This window comes from Trachymyrmex cornetzi, unplaced genomic scaffold, assembly GCF_001594075.2.
Source record: "Trachymyrmex cornetzi isolate Tcor2-1 unplaced genomic scaffold, Tcor1.1 scaffold1187, whole genome shotgun sequence".
Lineage (NCBI taxonomy): Eukaryota > Metazoa > Arthropoda > Insecta > Hymenoptera > Formicidae > Trachymyrmex > Trachymyrmex cornetzi.
Genome location: NW_017295748.1, coordinates 268109 through 274682, shown reverse-complemented (window position 1 = coordinate 274682; position 6574 = coordinate 268109). Strand labels below are relative to the sequence as shown.

Genomic DNA, 6574 nt, shown 5'->3' with positions numbered 1-6574 from the left:
CCCCCCCCCCCCCCCCCCCCCGCGTGTGTTTAATCTATTTGCATACTTTCCTTCTGTTTCCCGCCGACTCTAAACGCCCTGAGCTGATAATCGACCGGATAACAATGCGAACTGCGATTATGCATAGGGTAAGTCAAGTCGTAAATGTGTAGATAGAGGAGAGATTATTAGTGAAATATGCCGCAGAAATCTGCCACTTTTTTTTATTCTTTTCAGAGGCAACGTTACGTGCGCGTTGTAAGTTTACTTTATCGATACAAGAAATACGCACGCGTTCTTATATTATAACGATAAAACATGATTCAAGATATTCTCTTTGAAATTATCTTTTGTAAAAATATCCTACGTTTTGTCTTCAATTATGAAGAAAAGAGAATAGAGATATAATAAATATGAAGAGAGAGAAATAGAATGCAAAGTTTGGTCTCTTATTTAAGAATCATAAAATAAAGCCGTTTCTAAGAAAGTTAGAGAAATATACTTACGGCTAAAAAGAACCAAAAGGAAAGCACAAAAAGCGAAGTAATTGGCAAATAGAAAATGAAGGTCTGGGAGAAATGGAGTATTGTAATATTAGAAAAGTATGTAATGACGTTTCCCCGTCTTCTTCGTTTTCTTGCCGTGGTTTCATGCGGTCTCCAAGGAAACCAGTATCAAAGCAGAAACCCTCTCAATATTGTTGATACCGACGTCGTGAATCATAAGTTCAACTTTCGCGTAACGGGTATCACATAAATTAATATTTCAAAGTGGAACGAGACGGAAGACTTAGCGATGCATGCAACGCGAGAACGTATGTACATATAGCGCGGCACATCGTGGTTTTCCCATCGCCTTCAAACACAGATAAACAAATAGAGAATCACAGATACCAAAGATTTTTATTAAATTCCGCATCGCGAAGCGCAAACGCAAATTGTTGTGCAAATGATTCCACTCGATATTAAATGGTTAAGTAATTATGATCAGGTGCATTTAATGTACTTAAACATATAATTAACGTTCGAAACATGTAAATTAATTTTCTAGTTTTTTACTTATTTTTACTTTTCGGTATCTTGGAAATGTAAATAAACTTATTTAGAGGAAGAACTTCTACTTCTTCTTTACTTAAAAAGTGATAGCGTACAAAATTGAGTTTCCCAGAAAAGACGAAAACTATTTTTCACCTTGACAGAAAATTATCGACTAACCGAATAAAATAAAAAGAATATATTCTTAACATTCATCAAATGTCATTCTACTTTTCACAATCTTTAAAAAAAAAACCCACTCTTTTGAGTTGTGATAATTTTGTGACATTTTTTTATAAGATTAAGTTAATTCATTTGATGATTGATTAACGTTTGCGTAACTCATTCATGGTGACAACTTCAAATTATGTTTTTTGTCAGAGTTGTGTCATTTTTGAAGTAAAAAGGAGCGATGTAATCGTTCTATAAAAATAATTTCTTTTTATAAGTACGATATTTATAATTGTCTTTAATTTATCTTTAATTACAACAACGCGTATTCTTTATACATTTATGTGAAATGCGTGTTAATTAGTGATACGGTTTATTCAGTTTTATGTAACTACTAAAGGAACTGTGATTATGGTTGAAACAAATTCAGCAGGTGATGCACGAATGACGCTCACAGTTTATGTATTAAAATATCCCCTGGCGAATCGTCAAAATGAATAGAATAGAGCTCATCTGAGGCAGACATATAATATACGCCACGTTACACACCGTAACAAATATTAAACTAGGCGCTTCTGTCGAGGTACTTTTGTATACCAAAGTAACAATGGAAAACGCTAAAATATCCCTCCTTTTGACGAAATACATATATTTCGTTTAAAAATGAAACGAGTCAATTTTTATTTTAGAAAAGATTACGTTTGTCGTAAGATATGTGCAAAAAAATATCTCTCTGTCATTAATTATTAATTCCTTTTAACCTTTTTCATATTATATTACGTATGTCGAAAGATAAATCCTACGGGAGATTACGAATTCATTGGATGAATTCTCGCTGGACAACAAATAACGTCCCATGTACGTTACACCGTACCCTGCTCAAACTTTTCTCATTTTTCTTTTCTCTATAAAAAAAAAATAGTTATTAATGTTCAAATAAAAAAGGTAATAATCTTATATTAAAATAATTGAGAATATGAGACACGAAAAATTAGTAAAATTTCGCTTTAAAACAAATTGATTTTGGATATCAAAAAGTTGATATCTTTTTTATCATTTTTGTACTTTGATAATTTTAATTGTATAATAAAATGAATCATTCAAAGCCCAATAAAAGTGGCTATATAGAAATAAGTAGAGAAAAAAGTTTAACGTTCTATTTTACAAAATATTAATAATAATTGAAGATTGAATGAAAAATTCAAATTTTACCAGAGATCGTATTTCACTGAAACGTCAATGTGACTTTCTTATATATAAACACACAATATATTATTTTTACCTATCTACTGAAAAGACAAAGGGAAGAGATACTGTTGAATTCACTAATAGTACAGTGTCATCAAAAGTTATACAAAAGTTTCAATGGGAACGCAACGTGAATAGTATATTTCGCGAAAATGGGGTTATAAGAAAATTTTGCTGAACATTACTTCTCTACATGGCATGATATCCTATTTCTCGTATCACCGATAACGAATCGACTGGTTCTTGTTCATGACCGCGACGCGGACTATACCTCTTCATCTTCCCTCGATGCACTTATACTCGATGATTCTCGCCACGTGTCCGAACATTTTTATGCCCGTCGAGTATACCTACATCATTGACGAGCCGCTCTCATAAGTGGCGTCTACCGTTATACACGGCTCAATTCAATAATTCATCAACCTGTCTAGATAAAGTCCGAAGTGGGATATCAAGTTGCAAGAAATTATCTCTTGGTGTAAGAAATATGGATCAAAGCATATTATCCTTCTCTTGTGATGGACATAATCTTAATGGAGCATTTCAGATTTATTATTGGCAATTTGCGCGCGCGTGGCATGCGGTATTTCGCGTGGCATACTTCAAAAATGTTTCATTGTTATTAATATTATTATTGTATAACGTATAGTATCGTTATAAATACATTATACAAGGTGAGTAAAAAGTTCCAGACCGCTGAAATATGCTCGAAAACTAAGCATTTTCGCGAAAGAAATGTTTCTTACGAAAGTTGTGGGGTTTTAAATGATCTATATTCACTGATCTAGTTAATCCGACCTTGGAAGGCGTCGCCAAGGTCAGGTTAAGGTCACATCGATTTAACATTCGTTACGATCAAATCATTGGAGATTGTTTATCTTATTTTCATCTTTACATAAAAATGAATTTTCCGTGCAAAAATAAAAATAAGATTTACTTTAGATTAAGAATAGCAGATTTTTTACTCACCCTGTGTAATGTGTATTATTATTATTAAATCTAATCAGTATTCCAGTGGACCCTGACATTTTCTTCAACTACGTTGCGAAAAATTATTTACAACACATGTTTTTCATCACAGTTTTACATAATTTTAAGTTATGTAATTTTATTCCTCGAACTTTGACATTCAAAATAAAAAATCGCTCACTTACGTTAACTTTAAACAAAGATACATTAACTTAAAATACACTGGACTCGCAACTACCTACATTTAAGGAAACTTCGGAGTGAATACCTATTAGGATTGAGTTCGACAAAGTAGCGGCATATAAATCATCGAATTAAAACAGTGATGCGTATCGTTAATTTATGTATAATTATTTCGTCGCACAAGAGAGACAGGAATTTAAATTTTTTTCATTAAACGGAATTTTAATTCTAAAAGAATCAAAAAGAAGGAAACGCACTACCAATAAACTGTATTTTACATAAAATAAATCACTTCGTATATCACATTTTGTCTCTTATAAGAAAGAAAAAGATTCGTGCCCTGCGTCGCGTTTATCCTATTTAGAATCGTGAATTTAGACGGAGACAAATATACGTATCTCGCAGGAGAAATCATCCCCTTAAGGAATATATCTGCAGCTAAAAGTAATTCAAGCTTCACTTGTCCGTTCTTTGCCTCGGGAAGCAGGGCATGTTTCTCAAGGAAGCAATTCCGTTTTTTACAAGAGCCCTCGCCTTTCCTTAGCCCGACCGCGACGCGTGAAAGGCAAAAGTCTAGCTGCCTACTCATCTATCCACTCTTCAATGAGCGGTGCGACGGTAAAGTGGTTCTCACGACGCGACGCGACGCGACGGCCCGCTATCAGATGTCGTTCCATTTCTGAATCTCTTCCGGAGCCAACGTCGGACGTTACACCCGCCCGTTAAAATAGCCTTCTTGTGTTTCATGCGCCATGCAGGGAATATTTTTCTCGATTTTCACACGTAAGATACTCACGTTATCGCCCATAAATCTTTGCAGCACGCGTAATTTTACGAGGGAAGTAGCGCGTCACCGCAGTCACTTCCGCAAGCTCATTCAAGCACGCTATACTCATACTAAAGTGCTCCCTTATATTCGTCGGTAAACCGCGATATGTCACGATCGTATTAAACCTCATGTTCCGACAATATAGATACGAATTGAGGCTTTATATATTCTAAATTGTTGTATTTTTCTGAAAATCACTTTTCCCATATTTCTCTGTCATATTCTTGTACCTACTCTTCTTTCTATAACGAAGATTGATGGAAGCTATCCAACATTGACAGAAACGACCGCAAGTGAAATGACGGAAGGATTATCGTATATGTATGTCTATCTATATGTATATAAATTTATATAACGTGAATCTCTAGAGCGACACAACGAAGCCCAGAAAAAAATGAACAGCGTCAATTTTAAGTCGCCGTTCAACGTATTGTTATTAAAAGGAACGCGAATGGATTAAAAGAGGTAGTAACTCGAGATGAAATCGTCAAAAATTTGAATTCAAAATACTGTCCACTCTATAGAGGAAACAGTACATTGTTTTCTCTTTATTAAAATATATTCGCTAAATAGCTTCTTGGCGATTCTATCTGAAATAATGCGAGTGAAAACGTAAGACTTGATTTACAATGCTGTTTACTAGCAATTATAGCGTGTTTTCTAGCAAACCTATTCTAAAAAATGTAATTCTATAAACTGTATTTTTTTGTATAATTCTATAAATTATATTTTTTTAGCTGCTAGTTTTCTAGTTTACTTACAAGTTGCTAATAAAAAAAGTGTAAATAAGCTTTTACGGAGGCCATTTCGCCATCATTTTTCAACATTTCTCGGATTTTATTGCAAAGTGACGTGAGTATCGTCTAATGGAGTACACTTCTGAGTACTTAGATGTTTTCAATTAAATCTCATTGCGTGGGTTTAAGTATACAACCAGCAAGCAGTGTCGAAAATCGAAGCTGAAGAGAAAATCAATAGAATCGGTTTTCGCGTTCTTGCATTTTCTTCCTCTCACAGCTACAAATAGAAATCGAAATGGATCTCCTGGACTAATTACTCGTGATCAACCAACACGCTTAATTAGAATGGCCCCGAAGGGATCATTTTAATGACCGAGTACTTTTCAATCAGCCTGTAAAGCCTGTATATTTTCGCAAAATTTTAATTAAAATTACTGACACAAATTGTTCCCCAATACGATGGCTCTTCCAAACCGATGAAAATTTAATTATTTGCTCTTAAATGTAGATGTCATTTTCATACGAAAATAATTGATATTTGTTCCATATTTGGTAGAGTATAATTCCTATATTTTTTCATCTAAATGTATTTTAATCTTTCATCTAACTAAGTCCATAAAACAGTCGATAACAGCTAAACAGCCTAATTAAAATTTGACAGATTAATTTATATTTGTCCTTTTAAATATGTAGGTCGGGGAGTGCTCGTGTGGCGTACAATTTACAAGACGCGGTAACTGATGTGTAAAAGCGATTTGTCGCGCATATACGTTATGTTAGAAGCACGGGTTGAACAGGAAAATGTATGCTCAATTTATGCGGGAGTTTCGTGTCCTCGCCAGCGCACGAAGAAGTAATCTCGTTCTGCGTACTCGGACAGTTAGGTGGATAACTGGTAATTCAACCGCGGCGAGAAAAGCATCATGCAAATGCGATACGAATTAGGACGACATAACGTGTGTGCAAGGTACACGTTTCAGCGAGACGTGGTACGAGAGGGTTGACCTTTTCATACGTCTCTGACTCGGTTCCAATGCGCGCTTTATTCTGGCATTGAGTGCACACTCGCGCTTTTTCAAGTTTATTCTTGCCAACAACTGTTCGAGCTTCAACAACCTCGCGCCTGCTAGCTTTATCGCGATCAGCTGTGTCAGATCCATCAAGATCCCCAGATACGCGCGGATCGTTACGTGCGTCACGCCGAGTATCGTTTTATTTTCACGCCGGATCGTCGCCATCCCCTCGGCTTACAACCCTCACTCGGAATTGACGCTCTCTACCGTAGTAGGAGTGATCTGAAAAATCATGAGAGGCTTTACCTGCGGGCTACGAATGCTACATTTCAGACTGAAATCAAATTCTGGAAGAAAAAGAAGTTCTACTCATGCATATATATATATATATATATATATATATATATA

At 35.1% G+C, this 6574-nt stretch overlaps 1 protein-coding gene across 1 annotated transcript in view; it reads left to right on the top strand.

The window, feature by feature from the left end:
• Positions 1-6: 6 nt before the first annotated feature.
• LOC108766464 (uncharacterized) overlaps positions 7-6574 on the top strand; it is a 47499-nt gene continuing 40931 nt past the window's right edge. Inside the window, exon 1 of the mRNA XM_018515772.1 lies at positions 7-128. The gene's annotated coding sequence lies outside the window, so the exon portion shown is untranslated. The remainder of the gene's footprint in view (positions 129-6574) is intronic.